The following is a 19,544-nucleotide window of genomic DNA, read 5'->3' as shown; positions in this document are numbered from 1 at the left end:
TTGTAAAATATGGCCAGCTGGTAAAAATGACAAAGGGCACTCCAGCGCTGGTCCTTTGGCTGCAGGCGGCGTGTCAGCGGCCTAAAACAGCAAGAAATAGCGAGAGAAATAAAGTGAGAAGCAAGCACCTTTTCAATTGGGCTCTCGGGTCTATGGGACTGGCGTGCAGCCTCTTGATCACAAGCGCAGGTCCAGCGTGAAAGGGCGTGGCAGTGGAGTCACTCTGCTATTAATACCTGGTTGGCCAATCCTCGTTGCAATGGATGGCCATCTGCAGCTTTACTTGTAGCTCCACTGAAGGTATTTTGTTTTGGGCAAAGGGGTGAGATTGTGATTTCCCCTGCGGCAGATGAAGAGAAAGGGCTTTATGCACTACAGGTCCCTGGACAGCCAAGCAAGTGTGAGCCGGAGACTGTGCTTCAGCTCTGAAGCAGTGTATCGAGAGCCTTCGATGAGGAGGGGAATTAGCTCAGATGGTAGAGCGCTCGCTTAGCATGCGAGAGGTAGCGGGATCGATGCCCGCATTCTCCAGCAAGACGCTTTTTCTTCATTTTCACTATTTTATTCAAAACTCGCCAATCGTCGCAAATAAAGTCATGTGCTCGCTTCTGTTTTTTTTACTATCATCCTAAAAGTCTTCCGTCCACTTTCTGCTATCCCAAAGAGTCATCCGCGCGAGGGCCGGCAACAGGCGTGACACTGTGCAACAGGCGCATTGCATGGCATTGGTGACATATTCAGGAAATTCCACTTTGATGCCACCCAGGGCTGTTAACCTTTTATTTCAGTTCAATACGATGCTTCGAATAATTGGTTCAAAGTGCGCAGCCTTTGCTCTTTTATTTCGTTTTCATCGGAGCAGGTCGGAGCTGGCAGAAGAGTGAGCCCTGTCTGCAGGAGCTCTGATTCCAGAAAGCATATTTTCCCTGTCTTTCTTACCACTCATCTGTGTCTCTTCGCTGACATGAGGGGTTGCTACACTCTGCAGTCTCCCGGCATTTAAAGTCTGCTACCAGCAGAGCACGTTCTGGACTTCACAGCGCCCAGCAAAGTACTAGCCTGCGCCCTCCCCCTACTACCGCAAAAACCTTTTGCATAAGTGTGAACAAAATGCCACGAACCACCCCAGATGGGGCTCGAACCCACAATCCCTGGCTTAGGAGGCCAGTGCCTTATCCATTAGGCCACTGGGGCCACTCGACAGAGAAGGGGAAAGTTCTTTCTTTTCCTCTTCTCTCACTGGAGTCACGGGTACTGGCCCACTGAAAAGGGCAAGTTGGCTCACATCCAAAGCTGCAGTGTCCCAGCACACGCGGGCAAAAGGCACCTGCTTGCACTCGGCTGGACACTTCCGCTTTATGGGACACACGATGGAAAGTGGACTCAATTCCCAGACCTAACTCTTACCTGTTTGGTATTCTGACGCTCGATTGTAAAATATGGCCAGCTGGTAAAAATGACAAAGGGCACTCCAGCGCTGGTCCTTTGGCTGCAGGCGGCGTGTCAGCGGCCTAAAACAGCAAGAAATAGCGAGAGAAATAAAGTGAGAAGCAAGCACCTTTTCAATTGGGCTCTCGGGTCTATGGGACTGGCGTGCAGCCTCTTGATCACAAGCGCAGGTCCAGCGTGAAAGGGCGTGGGAGTGGAGTCACTCTGCTATTAATACCTGGTTGGCCAATCCTCATTGCAATGGATGGCCATCTGCAGCTTTACTTGTAGCTCCACTGAAGGTATTTTGTTTTGGGCAAAGGGGTGAGATTGTGATTTCCTCTGCGGCAGATGAAGAGAAAGGGCTTTATGCACTACAGGTCCCTGGACAGCCAAGGAAGTGTGAGCCGGAGACTGTGCTTCAGCTCTGAAGCAGTGTATCGAGAGCCTTCGAGGAGGAGGGGAATTAGCTCAGATGGTAGAGCGCTCGCTTAGCATTCGAGAGGTAGCGGGATCGATGCCCGCATTCTCCAGCAAGACGCTTTTTCTTCATTTTCACTATTTTATTCAAAACTCACCAATCGTCGCAAATAAAGTCATGTGCTCGCTTCTGTTTTTTTTACTATCATCCTAAAAGTCTTCCGTCCACTTTCTGCTATCCCAAAGAGTCATCCGCGCGAGGGCCGGCAAGAGGCGTGATACTGTGCAACAGGCGCATTGCATGGCATTGGTGACATATTCAGGAAATTCCACTTTGATGCCACCCAGGGCTGTTAACCTTTTATTTCATTTCAATACGATGCTTCGAATAATTGGTTCAAAGTGCGCAGCCTTTGCTCTTTTATTTCGTTTTCATCGGAGCAGGTCGGAGCTGGCAGAAGAGTGAGCCCTGTCTGCAGGAGCTCTGATTCCAGAAAGCATATTTTCCCTGTCTTTCTTACCACTCATCTGTGTCTCTTCGCTGACATGAGGGGTTGCTACACTCTGCAGTCTCCCGGCATTTAAAGTCTGCTACCAGCAGAGCACGTTCTGGACTTCACAGCGCCCAGCAAAGTACTAGCCTGCGCCCACCCCCTACTACCGCAAAAACCTTTTGCATAAGTGTGAACAAAATGCCACGAACCACCCCAGATGGGACTCGAACCCACAATCCCTGGCTTAGGAGGCCAGTGCCTTATCCATTAGGCCACTGGGGCCACTCGACAGAAAGGGGGAAAGTTCTTTCTTTTCCTCTTCTCTCACTGGAGTCACGGGTACTGGCCCACTGAAAAGGGCAAGTTGGCTCACGTCCAAAGCTGCAGTGTCCCAGCACACGCGGGCAAAAGGCACCTGCTTGCACTCGGCTGGACACTTCCGCTTTATGGGACACACGATGGAAAGTGGACTCAATTCCCAGACCTAACTCTTACCTGTTTGGTATTCTGACGCTCGATTGTAAAATATGGCCAGCTGGTAAAAATGACAAAGGGCACTCCAGCGCTGGTCCTTTGGCTGCAGGCGGCGTGTCAGCGGCCTAAAACAGCAAGAAATAGCGAGAGAAATAAAGTGAGAAGCAAGCACTTTTTCAATTGGGCTCTCGGGTCTATGGGACTGGCGTGCAGCCTCTTGATCACAAGCGCAGGTCCAGCGTGAAAGGGCGTGGCAGTGGAGTCACTCTGCTATTAATACCTGGTTGGCCAATCCTCGTTGCAATGGATGGCCATCTGCAGCTTTACTTGTAGCTCCACTGAAGGTATTTTGTTTTGGGCAAAGGGGTGAGATTGTGATTTCCCCTGCGGCAGATGAAGAGAAAGGGCTTTATGCACTACAGGTCCCTGGACAGCCAAGCAAGTGTGAGCCGGAGACTGTGCTTCAGCTCTGAAGCAGTGTATCGAGAGCCTTCGAGGAGGAGGGGAATTAGCTCAGATGGTAGAGCGCTCGCTTAGCATGCGAGAGGTAGTGGGATCGATGCCCGCATTCTCCAGCAAGACGCTTTTTCTTCATTTTCACTATTTTATTCAAAACTCGCCAATCGTCGCAAATAAAGTCATGTGCTCGCTTCTGTTTTTTTTACTATCATCCTAAAAGTCTTCCGTCCACTTTCTGCTATCCCAAAGAGTCATCCGCGCGAGGGCCGGCAAGAGGCGTGATACTGTGCAACAGGCGCATTGCATGGCATTGGTGACATATTCAGGAAATTCCACTTTGATGCCACCCAGGGCTGTTAACCTTTTATTTCATTTCAATACGATGCTTCGAATAATTGGTTCAAAGTGCGCAGCCTTTGCTCTTTTATTTCGTTTTCATCGGAGCAGGTCGGAGCTGGCAGAAGAGTGAGCCCTGTCTGCAGGAGCTCTGATTCCAGAAAGCATATTTTCCCTGTCTTTCTCACCACTCATCTGTGTCTCTTCGCTGACATGAGGGGTTGCTACACTCTGCAGTCTCCCGGCATTTAAAGTCTGCTACCAGCAGAGCACGTTCTGGACTTCACAGCGCCCAGCAAAGTACTAGCCTGCGCCCACCCCCTACTACCGCAAAAACCTTTTGCATGCTTTGGCAGAAGTGTGAACAAAATGCCACGAACCACCCCAGATGGGACTCGAACCCACAATCCCTGGCTTAGGAGGCCAGTGCCTTATCCATTAGGCCACTGGGGCCACTCGACAGAGAAGGGGAAAGTTCTTTCTTTTCCTCTTCTCTCACTGGAGTCACGGGTACTGGCCCACTGAAAAGGGCAAGTTGGCTCACGTCCAAAGCTGCAGTGTCCCAGCACACGCGGGCAAAAGGCACCTGCTTGCACTCGGCTGGACACTTCCGCTTTATGGGACACACGATGGAAAGTGGACTCAATTCCCAGACCTAACTCTTACCTGTTTGGTATTCTGACGCTCGATTGTAAAATATGGCCAGCTGGTAAAAATGACAAAGGGCACTCCAGCGCTGGTCCTTTGGCTGCAGGCGGCGTGTCAGCGGCCTAAAACAGCAAGAAATAGCGAGAGAAATAAAGTGAGAAGCAAGCACCTTTTCAATTGGGCTCTCGGGTCTATGGGACTGGCGTGCAGCCTCTTGATCACAAGCGCAGGTCCAGCGTGAAAGGGCGTGGCAGTGGAGTCACTCTGCTATTAATACCTGGTTGGCCAATCCTCGTTGCAATGGATGGCCATCTGCAGCTTTACTTGTAGCTCCACTGAAGGTATTTTGTTTTGGGCAAAGGGGTGAGATTGTGATTTCCCCTGCGGCAGATGAAGAGAAAGGGCTTTATGCACTACAGGTCCCTGACAGCCAAGCAAGTGTGAGCCGGAGACTGTGCTTCAGCTCTGAAGCAGTGTATCGAGAGCCTTCGAGGAGGAGGGGAATTAGCTCAGATGGTAGAGCGCTCGCTTAGCATGCGAGAGGTAGCGGGATCGATGCCCGCATTCTCCAGCAAGATGCTTTTTCTTCATTTTCACTATTTTATTCAAAACTCGCCAATCGTCGCAAATAAAGTCATGTGCTCGCTTCTGTTTTTTTTACTATCATCCTAAAAGTCTTCCGTCCACTTTCTGCTATCCCAAAGAGTCATCCGCGCGAGGGCCGGCAACAGGCGTGATACTGTGCAACAGGCGCATTGCATGGCATTGGTGACATATTCAGGAAATTCCACTTTGATGCCACCCAGGGCTGTTGACCTTTTATTTCATTTCAATACGATGCTTCGAATAATTGGTTCAAAGTGCGCAGCCTTTGCTCTTTTATTTCGTTTTCATCGGAGCAGGTCGGAGCTGGCAGAAGAGTGAGCCCTGTCTGCAGGAGCTCTGATTCCAGAAAGCATATTTTCCCTGTCTTTCTTACCACTCATCTGTGTCTCTTCGCTGACATGAGGGGTTGCTACACTCTGCAGTCTCCCGGCATTTAAAGTCTGCTACCAGCAGAGCACGTTCTGGACTTCACAGCGCCCAGCAAAGTACTAGCCTGCGCCCACCCCCTACTACCGCAAAAACCTTTTGCATAAGTGTGAACAAAATGCCACGAACCACCCCAGATGGGACTCGAACCCACAATCCCTGGCTTAGGAGGCCAGTGCCTTATCCATTAGGCCACTGGGGCCACTCGACAGAGAAGGGGAAAGTTCTTTCTTTTCCTCTTCTCTCACTGGAGTCACGGGTACTGGCCCACTGAAAAGGGCAAGTTGGCTCACGTCCAAAGCTGCAGTGTCCCAGCACACGCGGGCAAAAGGCACCTGCTTGCACTCGGCTGGACACTTCCGCTTTATGGGACACACGATGGAAAGTGGACTCAATTCCCAGACCTAACTCTTACCTGTTTGGTATTCTGACGCTCGATTGTAAAATATGGCCAGCTGGTAAAAATGACAAAGGGCACTCCAGCGCTGGTCCTTTGGCTGCAGGCGGCGTGTCAGCGGCCTAAAACAGCAAGAAATAGCGAGAGAAATAAAGTGAGAAGCAAGCACTTTTTCAATTGGGCTCTCGGGTCTATGGGACTGGCGTGCAGCCTCTTGATCACAAGCGCAGGTCCAGCGTGAAAGGGCGTGGCAGTGGAGTCACTCTGCTATTAATACCTGGTTGGCCAATCCTCGTTGCAATGGATGGCCATCTGCAGCTTTACTTGTAGCTCCACTGAAGGTATTTTGTTTTGGGCAAAGGGGTGAGATTGTGATTTCCCCTGCGGCAGATGAAGAGAAAGGGCTTTATGCACTACAGGTCCCTGGACAGCCAAGCAAGTGTGAGCCGGAGACTGTGCTTCAGCTCTGAAGCAGTGTATCGAGAGCCTTCGGGGAGGAGGGGAATTAGCTCAGATGGTAGAGCGCTCGCTTAGCATGCGAGAGGTAGCGGGATCGATGCCCACATTCTCCAGCAAGACACTTTTTCTTCATTTTCACTATTTTATTCAAAACTCACCAATCGTCGCAAATAAAGTCATGTGCTCGCTTCTGTTTTTTTTACTATCATCCTAAAAGTCTTCCGTCCACTTTCTGCTATCCCAAAGAGTCATCCGCGCGAGGGCCGGCAACAGGCGTGATACTGTGCAACAGGCGCATTGCATGGCATTGGTGACATATTCAGGAAATTCCACTTCGATGCCACCCAGGGCTGTTAACCTTTTATTTCATTTCAATACGATGCTTCGAATAATTGGTTCAAAGTGCGCAGCCTTTGCTCTTTTATTTCGTTTTCATCGGAGCAGGTCGGAGCTGGCAGAAGAGTGAGCCCTGTCTGCAGGAGCTCTGATTCCAGAAAGCATATTTTCCCTGTCTTTCTTACCACTCATCTGTGTCTCTTCGCTGACATGAGGGGTTGCTACACTCTGCAGTCTCCCGGCATTTAAAGTCTGCTACCAGCAGAGCACGTTCTGGACTTCACAGCGCCCAGCAAAGTACTAGCCTGCGCCCACCCCCTACTACCGCAAAAACCTTTTGCATAAGTGTGAACAAAATGCCACGAACCACCCCAGATGGGACTCGAACCCACAATCCCTGGCTTAGAAGGCCAGTGCCTTATCCATTAGGCCACTGGGGCCACTCAACAGAGAAGGGGAAAGTTCTTTCTTTTCCTCTTCTCTCACTGGAGTCACGGGTACTGGCCCACTGAAAAGGGCAAGTTGGCTCACGTCCAAAGCTGCAGTGTCCCAGCACACGCGGGCAAAAGGCACCTGCTTGCACTCGGCTGGACACTTCCGCTTTATGGGACACACGATGGAAAGTGGACTCAATTCCCAGACCTAACTCTTACCTGTTTGGTATTCTGACGCTCGATTGTAAAATATGGCCAGCTGGTAAAAATGACAAAGGGCACTCCAGCGCTGGTCCTTTGGCTGCAGGCGGCGTGTCAGCGGCCTAAAACAGCAAGAAATAGCGAGAGAAATAAAGTGAGAAGCAAGCACCTTTTCAATTGGGCTCTCGGGTCTATGGGACTGGCGTGCAGCCTCTTGATCACAAGCGCAGGTCCAGCGTGAAAGGGCGTGGCAGTGGAGTCACTCTGCTATTAATACCTGGTTGGCCAATCCTCGTTGCAATGGATGGCCATCTGCAGCTTTACTTGTAGCTCCACTGAAGGTATTTTGTTTTGGGCAAAGGGGTGAGATTGTGATTTCCCCTGCGGCAGATGAAGAGAAAGGGCTTTATGCACTACAGGTCCCTGGACAGCCAAGCAAGTGTGAGCGGAGACTGTGCTTCAGCTCTGAAGCAGTGTATCGAGAGCCTTCGAGGAGGAGGGGAATTAGCTCAGATGGTAGAGCGCTCGCTTAGCATGCGAGAGGTAGCGGGATCGATGCCCGCATTCTCCAGCAAGACGCTTTTTCTTCATTTTCACTATTTTATTCAAAACTCGCCAATCGTCGCAAATAAAGTCATGTGCTCGCTTCTGTTTTTTTTACTATCATCCTAAAAGTCTTCCGTCCACTTTCTGCTATCCCAAAGAGTCATCCGCGCGAGGGCCGGCAACAGGCGTGATACTGTGCAACAGGCGCATTGCATGGCATTGGTGACATATTCAGGAAATTCCACTTTGATGCCACCCAGGGCTGTTAACCTTTTATTTCATTTCAATACGATGCTTAGAATAATTGGTTCAAAGTGCGCAGCCTTTGCTCTTTTATTTCGTTTTCATCGGAGCAGGTCGGAGCTGGCAGAAGAGTGAGCCCTGTCTGCAGGAGCTCTGATTCCAGAAAGCATATTTTCCCTGTCTTTCTTACCACTCATCTGTGTCTCTTCGCTGACATGAGGGGTTGCTACACTCTGCAGTCTCCCGGCATTTAAAGTCTGCTACCAGCAGAGCACGTTCTGGACTTCACAGCGCCCAGCAAAGTACTAGCCTGCGCCCTCCCCCTACTACCGCAAAAACCTTTTGCATAAGTGTGAACAAAATGCCACGAACCACCCCTGATGGGACTCGAACCCACAATCCCTGGCTTAGGAGGCCAGTGCCTTATCCATTAGGCCACTGGGGCCACTCGACAGAAAAGGGGAAAGTTCTTTCTTTTCCTCTTCTCTCACTGGAGTCACAGGTACTGACCCACTGAAAAGGGCAAGTTGGCTCACGTCCAAAGCTGCAGTGTCCCAGCACACGCGGGCAAAAGGCACCTGCTTGCACTCGGCTGGACACTTCCGCTTTATGGGACACACGATGGAAAGTGGACTCAATTCCCAGACCTAACTCTTACCTGTTTGGTATTCTGACGCTCGATTGTAAAATATGGCCAGCTGGTAAAAATGACAAAGGGCACTCCAGCGCTGGTCCTTTGGCTGCAGGCGGCGTGTCAGCGGCCTAAAACAGCAAGAAATAGCGAGAGAAATAAAGTGAGAAGCAAGCACCTTTTCAATTGGGCTCTCGGGTCTATGGGACTGGCGTGCAGCCTCTTGATCACAAGCGCAGGTCCAGCGTGAAAGGGCGTGGGAGTGGAGTCACTCTGCTATTAATACCTGGTTGGCCAATCCTCATTGCAATGGATGGCCATCTGCAGCTTTACTTGTAGCTCCACTGAAGGTATTTTGTTTTGGGCAAAGGGGTGAGATTGTGATTTCCTCTGCGGCAGATGAAGAGAAAGGGCTTTATGCACTACAGGTCCCTGGACAGCCAAGCAAGTGTGAGCCGGAGACTGTGCTTCAGCTCTGAAGCAGTGTATCGAGAGCCTTCGAGGAGGAGGGGAATTAGCTCAGATGGTAGAGCGCTCGCTTAGCATGCGAGAGGTAGCGGGATCGATGCCCGCATTCTCCAGCAAGACACTTTTTCTTCATTTTCACTATTTTATTCAAAACTCACCAATCGTCGCAAATAAAGTCATGTGCTCGCTTCTGTTTTTTTTACTATCATCCTAAAAGTCTTCCGTCCACTTTCTGCTATCCCAAAGAGTCATCCGCGCGAGGGCCGGCAACAGGCGTGATACTGTGCAACAGGCGCATTGCATGGCATTGGTGACATATTCAGGAAATTCCACTTTGATGCCACCCAGGGCTGTTGACCTTTTATTTCAGTTCAATACGATGCTTCGAATAATTGGTTCAAAGTGCGCAGCCTTTGCTCTTTTATTTCGTTTTCATCGGAGCAGGTCGGAGCTGGCAGAAGAGTGAGCCCTGTCTGCAGGAGCTCTGATTCCAGAAAGCATATTTTCCCTGTCTTTCTTACCACTCATCTGTGTCTCTTCGCTGACATGAGGGGTTGCTACACTCTGCAGTCTCCCGGCATTTAAAGTCTGCTACCAGCAGAGCACGTTCTGGACTTCACAGCGCCCAGCAAAGTACTAGCCTGCGCCCACCCCCTACTACCGCAAAAACCTTTTGCATAAGTGTGAACAAAATGCCACGAACCACCCCAGATGGGACTCGAACCCACAATCCCTGGCTTAGGAGGCCAGTGCCTTATCCATTAGGCCACTGGGGCCACTCGACAGAGAAGGGGAAAGTTCTTTCTTTTCCTCTTCTCTCACTGGAGTCACGGGTACTGGCCCACTGAAAAGGGCAAGTTGGCTCACGTCCAAAGCTGCAGTGTCCCAGCACACGCGGGCAAAAGGCACCTGCTTGCACTCGGCTGGACACTTCCGCTTTATGGGACACACGATGGAAAGTGGACTCAATTCCCAGACCTAACTCTTACCTGTTTGGTATTCTGACGCTCGATTGTAAAATATGGCCAGCTGGTAAAAATGACAAAGGGCACTCCAGCGCTGGTCCTTTAGCTGCAGGCGGCGTGTCAGCGGCCTAAAACAGCAAGAAATAGCGAGAGAAATAAAGTGAGAAGCAAGCACCTTTTCAATTGGGCTCTCGGGTCTATGGGACTGGCGTGCAGCCTCTTGATCACAAGCGCAGGTCCAGCGTGAAAGGGCGTGGCAGTGGAGTCACTCTGCTATTAATACCTGGTTGGCCAATCCTCGTTGCAATGGATGGCCATCTGCAGCTTTACTTGTAGCTCCACTGAAGGTATTTTGTTTTGGGCAAAGGGGTGAGATTGTGATTTCCCCTGCGGCAGATGAAGAGAAAGGGCTTTATGCACTACAGGTCCCTGGACAGCCAAGCAAGTGTGAGCCGGAGACTGTGCTTCAGCTCTGAAGCAGTGTATCGAGAGCCTTCCAGGAGGAGGGGAATTAGCTCAGATGGTAGAGCGCTCGCTTAGCATGCGAGAGGTAGCGGGATCGATGCCCGCATTCTCCAGCAAGACGCTTTTTCTTCATTTTCACTATTTTATTCAAAACACGCCAATCGTCGCAAATAAAGTCATGTGCTCGCTTCTGTTTTTTTTACTATCATCCTAAAAGTCTTCCGTCCACTTTCTGCTATCCCAAAGAGTCATCCGCGCGAGGGCCGGCAACAGGCGTGATACTGTGCAACAGGCGCATTGCATGGCATTGGTGACATATTCAGGAAATTCCACTTTGATGCCACCCAGGGCTGTTGACCTTTTATTTCAGTTCAATACGATGCTTCGAATAATTGGTTCAAAGTGCGCAGCCTTTGCTCTTTTATTTCGTTTTCATCGGAGCAGGTCGGAGCTGGCAGAAGAGTGAGCCCTGTCTGCAGGAGCTCTGATTCCAGAAAGCATATTTTCCCTGTCTTTCTTACCACTCATCTGTGTCTCTTCGCTGACATGAGGGGTTGCTACACTCTGCAGTCTCCCAGCATTTAAAGTCTGCTACCAGCAGAGCACGTTCTGGACTTCACAGCGCCCAGCAAAGTACTAGCCTGCGCCCTCCCCCTACTACCGCAAAAACCTTTTGCATAAGTGTGAACAAAATGCCACGAACCACCCCAGATGGGGCTCGAACCCACAATCCCTGGCTTAGGAGGCCAGTGCCTTATCCATTAGGCCACTGGGGCCACTCGACAGAGAAGGGGAAAGTTCTTTCTTTTCCTCTTCTCTCACTGGAGTCACGGGTACTGGCCCACTGAAAAGGGCAAGTTGGCTCACGTCCAAAGCTGCAGTGTCCCAGCACACGCGGGCAAAAGGCACCTGCTTGCACTCGGCTGGACACTTCCGCTTTATGGGACACACGATGGAAAGTGGACTCAATTCCCAGACCTAACTCTTACCTGTTTGGTATTCTGACGCTCGATTGTAAAATATGGCAAGCTGGTAAAAATGACAAAGGGCACTCCAGCGCTGGTCCTTTGGCTGCAGGCGGCGTGTCAGCGGCCTAAAACAGCAAGAAATAGCGAGAGAAATAAAGTGAGAAGCAAGCACCTTTTCAATTGGGCTCTCGGGTCTATGGGACTGGCGTGCAGCCTCTTGATCACAAGCGCAGGTCCAGCGTGAAAGGGCGTGGGAGTGGAGTCACTCTGCTATTAATACCTGGTTGGCCAATCCTCATTGCAATGGATGGCCATCTGCAGCTTTACTTGTAGCTCCACTGAAGGTATTTTATTTTGGGCAAAGGGGTGAGATTGTGATTTCCTCTGCGGCAGATGAAGAGAAAGGGCTTTATGCACTACAGGTCCCTGGACAGCCAAGCAAGTGTGAGCCGGAGACTGTGCTTCAGCTCTGAAGCAGTGTATCGAGAGCCTTCGAGGAGGAGGGGAATTAGCTCAGATGGTAGAGCGCTCGCTTAGCATGCGAGAGGTAGCGGGATCGATGCCCGCATTCTCCAGCAAGACACTTTTTCTTCATTTTCACTATTTTATTCAAAACTCACCAATCGTCGCAAATAAAGTCATGTGCTCGCTTCTGTTTTTTTTACTATCATCCTAAAAGTCTTCCGTCCACTTTCTGCTATCCCAAAGAGTCATCCGCGCGAGGGCCGGCAAGAGGCGTGATACTGTGCAACAGGCGCATTGCATGGCATTGGTGACATATTCAGGAAATTCCACTTTGATGCCACCCAGGGCTGTTAACCTTTTATTTCATTTCAATACGATGCTTCGAATAATTGGTTCAAAGTGCGCAGCCTTTGCTCTTTTATTTCGTTTTCATCGGAGCAGGTCGGAGCTGGCAGAAGAGTGAGCCCTGTCTGCAGGAGCTCTGATTCCAGAAAGCATATTTTCCCTGTCTTTCTCACCACTCATCTGTGTCTCTTCGCTGACATGAGGGGTTGCTACACTCTGCAGTCTCCCGGCATTTAAAGTCTGCTACCAGCAGAGCACGTTCTGGACTTCACAGCGCCCAGCAAAGTACTAGCCTGCGCCCACCCCCTACTACCGCAAAAACCTTTTGCATGCTTTGGCAGAAGTGTGAACAAAATGCCACGAACCACCCCAGATGGGACTCGAACCCACAATCCCTGGCTTAGGAGGCCAGTGCCTTATCCATTAGGCCACTGGGGCCACTCGACAGAGAAGGGGAAAGTTCTTTCTTTTCCTCTTCTCTCACTGGAGTCACGGGTACTGGCCCACTGAAAAGGGCAAGTTGGCTCACGTCCAAAGCTGCAGTGTCCCAGCACACGCGGGCAAAAGGCACCTGCTTGCACTCGGCTGGACACTTCCGCTTTATGGGACACACGATGGAAAGTGGACTCAATTCCCAGACCTAACTCTTACCTGTTTGGTATTCTGACGCTCGATTGTAAAATATGGCCAGCTGGTAAAAATGACAAAGGGCACTCCAGCGCTGGTCCTTTGGCTGCAGGCGGCGTGTCAGCGGCCTAAAACAGCAAGAAATAGCGAGAGAAATAAAGTGAGAAGCAAGCACCTTTTCAATTGGGCTCTCGGGTCTATGGGACTGGCGTGCAGCCTCTTGATCACAAGCGCAGGTCCAGCGTGAAAGGGCGTGGCAGTGGAGTCACTCTGCTATTAATACCTGGTTGGCCAATCCTCGTTGCAATGGATGGCCATCTGCAGCTTTACTTGTAGCTCCACTGAAGGTATTTTGTTTTGGGCAAAGGGGTGAGATTGTGATTTCCCCTGCGGCAGATGAAGAGAAAGGGCTTTATGCACTACAGGTCCCTGGACAGCCAAGCAAGTGTGAGCCGGAGACTGTGCTTCAGCTCTGAAGCAGTGTATCGAAAGCCTTCCAGGAGGAGGGGAATTAGCTCAGATGGTAGAGCGCTCGCTTAGCATGCGAGAGGTAGCGGGATCGATGCCCGCATTCTCCAGCAAGACGCTTTTTCTTCATTTTCACTATTTTATTCAAAACACGCCAATCGTCGCAAATAAAGTCATGTGCTCGCTTCTGTTTTTTTTACTATCATCCTAAAAGTCTTCCGTCCACTTTCTGCTATCCCAAAGAGTCATCCGCGCGAGGGCCGGCAACAGGCGTGATACTGTGCAACAGGCGCATTGCATGGCATTGGTGACATATTCAGGAAATTCCACTTTGATGCCACCCAGGGCTGTTGACCTTTTATTTCAGTTCAATACGATGCTTCGAATAATTGGTTCAAAGTGCGCAGCCTTTGCTCTTTTATTTCGTTTTCATTGGAGCAGGTCGGAGCTGGCAGAAGAGTGAGCCCTGTCTGCAGGAGCTCTGATTCCAGAAAGCATATTTTCCCTGTCTTTCTTACCACTCATCTGTGTCTCTTCGCTGACATGAGGGGTTGCTACACTCTGCAGTCTCCCAGCATTTAAAGTCTGCTACCAGCAGAGCACGTTCTGGACTTCACAGCGCCCAGCAAAGTACTAGCCTGCGCCCTCCCCCTACTACCGCAAAAACCTTTTGCATAAGTGTGAACAAAATGCCACGAACCACCCCAGATGGGGCTCGAACCCACAATCCCTGGCTTAGGAGGCCAGTGCCTTATCCATTAGGCCACTGGGGCCACTCGACAGAGAAGGGGAAAGTTCTTTCTTTTCCTCTTCTCTCACTGGAGTCACGGGTACTGGCCCACTGAAAAGGGCAAGTTGGCTCACGTCCAAAGCTGCAGTGTCCCAGCACACGCGGGCAAAAGGCACCTGCTTGCACTCGGCTGGACACTTCCGCTTTATGGGACACACGATGGAAAGTGGACTCAATTCCCAGACCTAACTCTTACCTGTTTGGTATTCTGACGCTCGATTGTAAAATATGGCCAGCTGGTAAAAATGACAAAGGGCACTCCAGCGCTGGTCCTTTGGCTGCAGGCGGCGTGTCAGCGGCCTAAAACAGCAAGAAATAGCGAGAGAAATAAAGTGAGAAGCAAGCACCTTTTCAATTGGGCTCTCGGGTCTATGGGACTGGCGTGCAGCCTCTTGATCACAAGCGCAGGTCCAGCGTGAAAGGGCGTGGGAGTGGAGTCACTCTGCTATTAATACCTGGTTGGCCAATCCTCATTGCAATGGATGGCCATCTGCAGCTTTACTTGTAGCTCCACTGAAGGTATTTTGTTTTGGGCAAAGGGGTGAGATTGTGATTTCCCCTGCGGCAGATGAAGAGAAAGGGCTTTATGCACTACAGGTCCCTGGACAGCCAAGCAAGTGTGAGCCGGAGACTGTGCTTCAGCTCTGAAGCAGTGTATCGAGAGCCTTCGATGAGGAGGGGAATTAGCTCAGATGGTAGAGCGCTCGCTTAGCATGTGAGAGGTAGCGGGATCGATGCCCGCATTCTCCAGCAAGACGCTTTTTCTTCATTTTCACTATTTTATTCAAAACTCGCCAATCGTCGCAAATAAAGTCATGTGCTCGCTTCTGTTTTTTTTACTATCATCCTAAAAGTCTTCCGTCCACTTTCTGCTATCCCAAAGAGTCATCCGCGCGAGGGCCGGCAACAGGCGTGACACTGTGCAACAGGCGCATTGCATGGCATTGGTGACATATTCAGGAAATTCCACTTTGATGCCACCCAGGGCTGTTAACCTTTTATTTCAGTTCAATACGATGCTTCGAATAATTGGTTCAAAGTGCGCAGCCTTTGCTCTTTTATTTCGTTTTCATCGGAGCAGGTCGGAGCTGGCAGAAGAGTGAGCCCTGTCTGCAGGAGCTCTGATTCCAGAAAGCATATTTTCCCTGTCTTTCTTACCACTCATCTGTGTCTCTTCGCTGACATGAGGGGTTGCTACACTCTGCAGTCTCCCGGCATTTAAAGTCTGCTACCAGCAGAGCACGTTCTGGACTTCACAGCGCCCAGCAAAGTACTAGCCTGCGCCCTCCCCCTACTACCGCAAAAACCTTTTGCATAAGTGTGAACAAAATGCCACGAACCACCCCAGATGGGGCTCGAACCCACAATCCCTGGCTTAGGAAGCCAGTGCCTTATCCATTAGGCCACTGGGGCCACTCGACAGAGAAGGGGAAAGTTCTTTCTTTTCCTCTTCTCTCACTGGAGTCACGGGTACTGGCCCACTGAAAAGGGCAAGTTGGCTCACGTCCAAAGCTGCAGTGTCCCAGCACACGCGGGCAAAAGGCACCTGCTTGCACTCGGCTGGACACTTCCGCTTTATGGGACACACGATGGAAAGTGGACTCAATTCCCAGACCTAACTCTTACCTGTTTGGTATTCTGACGCTCGATTGTAAAATATGGCCAGCTGGTAAAAATGACAAAGGGCACTCCAGCGCTGGTCCTTTGGCTGCAGGCGGCGTGTCAGCGGCCTAAAACAGCAAGAAATAGCGAGAGAAATAAAGTGAGAAGCAAGCACCTTTTCAATTGGGCTCTCGGGTCTATGGGACTGGCGTGCAGCCTCTTGATCACAAGCGCAGGTCCAGCGTGAAAGGGCGTGGGAGTGGAGTCACTCTGCTATTAATACCTGGTTGGCCAATCCTCATTGCAATGGATGGCCATCTGCAGCTTTACTTGTAGCTCCACTGAAGGTATTTTGTTTTGGGCAAAGGGGTGAGATTGTGATTTCCCCTGCGGCAGATGAAGAGAAAGGGCTTTATGCACTACAGGTCCCTGGACAGCCAAGCAAGTGTGAGCCGGAGACTGTGCTTCAGCTCTGAAGCAGTGTATCGAGAGCCTTCGATGAGGAGGGGAATTAGCTCAGATGGTAGAGCGCTCGCTTAGCATGTGAGAGGTAGCGGGATCGATGCCCGCATTCTCCAGCAAGACGCTTTTTCTTCATTTTCACTATTTTATTCAAAACTCGCCAATCGTCGCAAATAAAGTCATGTGCTCGCTTCTGTTTTTTTTACTATCATCCTAAAAGTCTTCCGTCCACTTTCTGCTATCCCAAAGAGTCATCCGCGCGAGGGCCGGCAACAGGCGTGACACTGTGCAACAGGCGCATTGCATGGCATTGGTGACATATTCAGGAAATTCCACTTTGATGCCACCCAGGGCTGTTAACCTTATATTTCAGTTCAATACGATGCTTCGAATAATTGGTTCAAAGTGCGCAGCCTTTGCTCTTTTATTTCGTTTTCATCGGAGCAGGTCGGAGCTGGCAGAAGAGTGAGCCCTGTCTGCAGGAGCTCTGATTCCAGAAAGCATATTTTCCCTGTCTTTCTTACCACTCATCTGTGTCTCTTCGCTGACATGAGGGGTTGCTACACTCTGCAGTCTCCCGGCATTTAAAGTCTGCTACCAGCAGAGCACGTTCTGGACTTCACAGCGCCCAGCAAAGTACTAGCCTGCGCCCTCCCCCTACTACCGCAAAAACCTTTTGCATAAGTGTGAACAAAATGCCACGAACCACCCCAGATGGGGCTCGAACCCACAATCCCTGGCTTAGGAGGCCAGTGCCTTATCCATTAGGCCACTGGGGCCACTCGACAGAGAAGGGGAAAGTTCTTTCTTTTCCTCTTCTCTCACTGGAGTCACGGGTACTGGCCCACTGAAAAGGGCAAGTTGGCTCACGTCCAAAGCTGCAGTGTCCCAGCACACGCGGGCAAAAGGCACCTGCTTGCACTCGGCTGGACACTTCCGCTTTATGGGACACACGATGGAAAGTGGACTCAATTCCCAGACCTAACTCTTACCTGTTTGGTATTCTGACGCTCGATTGTAAAATATGGCCAGCTGGTAAAAATGACAAAGGGCACTCCAGCGCTGGTCCTTTGGCTGCAGGCGGCGTGTCAGCGGCCTAAAACAGCAAGAAATAGCGAGAGAAATAAAGTGAGAAGCAAGCACCTTTTCAATTGGGCTCTCGGGTCTATGGGACTGGCGTGCAGCCTCTTGATCACAAGCGCAGGTCCAGCGTGAAAGGGCGTGGGAGTGGAGTCACTCTGCTATTAATACCTGGTTGGCCAATCCTCATTGCAATGGATGGCCATCTGCAGCTTTACTTGTAGCTCCACTGAAGGTATTTTGTTTTGGGCAAAGGGGTGAGATTGTGATTTCCTCTGCGGCAGATGAAGAGAAAGGGCTTTATGCACTACAGGTCCCTGGACAGCCAAGGAAGTGTGAGCCGGAGACTGTGTTTCAGCTCTGAAGCAGTGTATCGAGAGCCTTCGAGGAGGAGGGGAATTAGCTCAGATGGTAGAGCGCTCGCTTAGCATGCGAGAGGTAGCGGGATCGATGCCCGCATTCTCCAGCAAGACGCTTTTTCTTCATTTTCACTATTTTATTCAAAACTCACCAATCGTCGCAAATAAAGTCATGTGCTCGCTTCTGTTTTTTTTACTATCATCCTAAAAGTCTTCCGTCCACTTTCTGCTATCCCAAAGAGTCATCCGCGCGAGGGCCGGCAAGAGGCGTGATACTGTGCAACAGGCGCATTGCATGGCATTGGTGACATATTCAGGAAATTCCACTTTGATGCCACCCAGGGCTGTTAACCTTTTATTTCATTTCAATACGATGCTTCGAATAATTGGTTCAAAGTGCGCAGCCTTTGCTCTTTTATTTCGTTTTCATCGGAGCAGGTCGGAGCTGGCAGAAGAGTGAGCCCTGTCTGCAGGAGCTCTGATTCCAGAAAGCATATTTTCCCTGTCTTTCTTACCACTCATCTGTGTCTCTTCGCTGACATGAGGGGTTGCTACACTCTGCAGTCTCCCGGCATTTAAAGTCTGCTACCAGCAGAGCACGTTCTGGACTTCACAGCGCCCAGCAAAGTACTAGCCTGCGCCCACCCCCTACTACCGCAAAAACCTTTTGCATAAGTGTGAACAAAATGCCACGAACCACCCCAGATGGGACTCGAACCCACAATCCCTGGCTTAGGAGGCCAGTGCCTTATCCATTAGGCCACTGGGGCCACTCGACAGAGAAGGGGAAAGTTCTTTCTTTTCCTCTTCTCTCACTGGAGTCACGGGTACTGGCCCACTGAAAAGGGCAAGTTGGCTCACGTCCAAAGCTGCAGTGTCCCAGCACACGCGGGCAAAAGGCACCTGCTTGCACTCGGCTGGACACTTCCGCTTTATGGGACACACGATGGAAAGTGGACTCAATTCCCAGACCTAACTCTTACCTGTTTGGTATTCTGACGCTCGATTGTAAAATATGGCCAGCTGGTAAAAATGACAAAGGGCACTCCAGCGCTGGTCCTTTGGCTGCAGGCGGCGTGTCAGCGGCCTAAAACAGCAAGAAATAGCGAGAGAAATAAAGTGAGAAGCAAGCACTTTTTCAATTGGGCTCTCGGGTCTATGGGACTGGCGTGCAGCCTCTTGATCACAAGCGCAGGTCCAGCGTGAAAGGGCGTGGCAGTGGAGTCACTCTGCTATTAATACCTGGTTGGCCAATCCTCGTTGCAATGGATGGCCATCTGCAGCTTTACTTGTAGCTCCACTGAAGGTATTTTGTTTTGGGCAAAGGGGTGAGATTGTGATTTCCCCTGCGGCAGATGAAGAGAAAGGGCTTTATGCACTACAGGTCCCTGGACAGCCAAGCAAGTGTGAGCCGGAGACTGTGCTTCAGCTCTGAAGCAGTGTATCGAGAGCCTTCGAGGAGGAGGGGAATTAGCTCAGATGGTAGAGCGCTCGCTTAGCATGCGAGAGGTAGTGGGATCGATGCCCGCATTCTCCAGCAAGACGCTTTTTCTTCATTTTCACTATTTTATTCAAAACTCGCCAATCGTCGCAAATAAAGTCATGTGCTCGCTTCTGTTTTTTTTACTATCATCCTAAAAGTCTTCCGTCCACTTTCTGCTATCCCAAAGAGTCATCCGCGCGAGGGCCGGCAAGAGGCGTGATACTGTGCAACAGGCGCATTGCATGGCATTGGTGACATATTCAGGAAATTCCACTTTGATGCCACCCAGGGCTGTTAACCTTTTATTTCATTTCAATACGATGCTTCGAATAATTGGTTCAAAGTGCGCAGCCTTTGCTCTTTTATTTCGTTTTCATCGGAGCAGGTCGGAGCTGGCAGAAGAGTGAGCCCTGTCTGCAGGAGCTCTGATTCCAGAAAGCATATTTTCCCTGTCTTTCT

At 50.5% G+C, this 19,544-nt stretch overlaps 25 non-coding genes across 25 annotated transcripts; 12 read left to right on the top strand and 13 right to left on the bottom strand.

The window, feature by feature from the left end:
• Positions 1–458: 458 nt before the first annotated feature.
• TRNAA-AGC (transfer RNA alanine (anticodon AGC)) lies at positions 459–531 on the top strand. Its single transcript has one exon. It is a non-coding gene; the product is annotated as a tRNA-Ala (tRNA).
• Positions 532–1,121: 590 nt separating this feature from the next.
• On the bottom strand, positions 1,122–1,194 carry TRNAR-CCU (transfer RNA arginine (anticodon CCU)). The gene has a single exon. It is a non-coding gene; the product is annotated as a tRNA-Arg (tRNA).
• A 1,357-nt stretch (positions 1,195–2,551) lies between these two features.
• TRNAR-CCU (transfer RNA arginine (anticodon CCU)) lies at positions 2,552–2,624 on the bottom strand. The gene has a single exon. It is a non-coding gene; the product is annotated as a tRNA-Arg (tRNA).
• A 694-nt stretch (positions 2,625–3,318) lies between these two features.
• TRNAA-AGC (transfer RNA alanine (anticodon AGC)) lies at positions 3,319–3,391 on the top strand. The gene has a single exon. It is a non-coding gene; the product is annotated as a tRNA-Ala (tRNA).
• Positions 3,392–3,991: 600 nt separating this feature from the next.
• Positions 3,992–4,064, bottom strand: TRNAR-CCU (transfer RNA arginine (anticodon CCU)). The gene has a single exon. It is a non-coding gene; the product is annotated as a tRNA-Arg (tRNA).
• Positions 4,065–4,757: 693 nt separating this feature from the next.
• Positions 4,758–4,830, top strand: TRNAA-AGC (transfer RNA alanine (anticodon AGC)). Its single transcript has one exon. It is a non-coding gene; the product is annotated as a tRNA-Ala (tRNA).
• A 590-nt stretch (positions 4,831–5,420) lies between these two features.
• TRNAR-CCU (transfer RNA arginine (anticodon CCU)) lies at positions 5,421–5,493 on the bottom strand. The gene has a single exon. It is a non-coding gene; the product is annotated as a tRNA-Arg (tRNA).
• Positions 5,494–6,850: 1,357 nt separating this feature from the next.
• On the bottom strand, positions 6,851–6,923 carry TRNAR-UCU (transfer RNA arginine (anticodon UCU)). Its single transcript has one exon. It is a non-coding gene; the product is annotated as a tRNA-Arg (tRNA).
• Positions 6,924–7,616: 693 nt separating this feature from the next.
• On the top strand, positions 7,617–7,689 carry TRNAA-AGC (transfer RNA alanine (anticodon AGC)). Its single transcript has one exon. It is a non-coding gene; the product is annotated as a tRNA-Ala (tRNA).
• Positions 7,690–8,279: 590 nt separating this feature from the next.
• Positions 8,280–8,352, bottom strand: TRNAR-CCU (transfer RNA arginine (anticodon CCU)). The gene has a single exon. It is a non-coding gene; the product is annotated as a tRNA-Arg (tRNA).
• A 694-nt stretch (positions 8,353–9,046) lies between these two features.
• TRNAA-AGC (transfer RNA alanine (anticodon AGC)) lies at positions 9,047–9,119 on the top strand. Its single transcript has one exon. It is a non-coding gene; the product is annotated as a tRNA-Ala (tRNA).
• A 590-nt stretch (positions 9,120–9,709) lies between these two features.
• Positions 9,710–9,782, bottom strand: TRNAR-CCU (transfer RNA arginine (anticodon CCU)). Its single transcript has one exon. It is a non-coding gene; the product is annotated as a tRNA-Arg (tRNA).
• A 694-nt stretch (positions 9,783–10,476) lies between these two features.
• On the top strand, positions 10,477–10,549 carry TRNAA-AGC (transfer RNA alanine (anticodon AGC)). The gene has a single exon. It is a non-coding gene; the product is annotated as a tRNA-Ala (tRNA).
• Positions 10,550–11,139: 590 nt separating this feature from the next.
• Positions 11,140–11,212, bottom strand: TRNAR-CCU (transfer RNA arginine (anticodon CCU)). The gene has a single exon. It is a non-coding gene; the product is annotated as a tRNA-Arg (tRNA).
• A 694-nt stretch (positions 11,213–11,906) lies between these two features.
• On the top strand, positions 11,907–11,979 carry TRNAA-AGC (transfer RNA alanine (anticodon AGC)). Its single transcript has one exon. It is a non-coding gene; the product is annotated as a tRNA-Ala (tRNA).
• Positions 11,980–12,579: 600 nt separating this feature from the next.
• On the bottom strand, positions 12,580–12,652 carry TRNAR-CCU (transfer RNA arginine (anticodon CCU)). Its single transcript has one exon. It is a non-coding gene; the product is annotated as a tRNA-Arg (tRNA).
• Positions 12,653–13,346: 694 nt separating this feature from the next.
• TRNAA-AGC (transfer RNA alanine (anticodon AGC)) lies at positions 13,347–13,419 on the top strand. Its single transcript has one exon. It is a non-coding gene; the product is annotated as a tRNA-Ala (tRNA).
• Positions 13,420–14,009: 590 nt separating this feature from the next.
• TRNAR-CCU (transfer RNA arginine (anticodon CCU)) lies at positions 14,010–14,082 on the bottom strand. The gene has a single exon. It is a non-coding gene; the product is annotated as a tRNA-Arg (tRNA).
• Positions 14,083–14,776: 694 nt separating this feature from the next.
• On the top strand, positions 14,777–14,849 carry TRNAA-AGC (transfer RNA alanine (anticodon AGC)). The gene has a single exon. It is a non-coding gene; the product is annotated as a tRNA-Ala (tRNA).
• A 590-nt stretch (positions 14,850–15,439) lies between these two features.
• On the bottom strand, positions 15,440–15,512 carry TRNAR-CCU (transfer RNA arginine (anticodon CCU)). The gene has a single exon. It is a non-coding gene; the product is annotated as a tRNA-Arg (tRNA).
• Positions 15,513–16,206: 694 nt separating this feature from the next.
• TRNAA-AGC (transfer RNA alanine (anticodon AGC)) lies at positions 16,207–16,279 on the top strand. Its single transcript has one exon. It is a non-coding gene; the product is annotated as a tRNA-Ala (tRNA).
• Positions 16,280–16,869: 590 nt separating this feature from the next.
• TRNAR-CCU (transfer RNA arginine (anticodon CCU)) lies at positions 16,870–16,942 on the bottom strand. Its single transcript has one exon. It is a non-coding gene; the product is annotated as a tRNA-Arg (tRNA).
• A 694-nt stretch (positions 16,943–17,636) lies between these two features.
• On the top strand, positions 17,637–17,709 carry TRNAA-AGC (transfer RNA alanine (anticodon AGC)). Its single transcript has one exon. It is a non-coding gene; the product is annotated as a tRNA-Ala (tRNA).
• Positions 17,710–18,299: 590 nt separating this feature from the next.
• On the bottom strand, positions 18,300–18,372 carry TRNAR-CCU (transfer RNA arginine (anticodon CCU)). Its single transcript has one exon. It is a non-coding gene; the product is annotated as a tRNA-Arg (tRNA).
• A 694-nt stretch (positions 18,373–19,066) lies between these two features.
• On the top strand, positions 19,067–19,139 carry TRNAA-AGC (transfer RNA alanine (anticodon AGC)). The gene has a single exon. It is a non-coding gene; the product is annotated as a tRNA-Ala (tRNA).
• Positions 19,140–19,544: the final 405 nt, after the last annotated feature.

This window comes from Ambystoma mexicanum, chromosome 5q (assembly GCF_040938575.1).
Source record: "Ambystoma mexicanum isolate Mex_15411 chromosome 5q, UKY_AmexF1_1, whole genome shotgun sequence".
In the NCBI taxonomy this organism is placed as follows: Eukaryota; Metazoa; Chordata; class Amphibia; order Caudata; family Ambystomatidae; genus Ambystoma; species Ambystoma mexicanum.
Note: the sequence above shows the minus strand (reverse complement) of the source record. Positions and strands in the feature narration are given on the sequence as shown.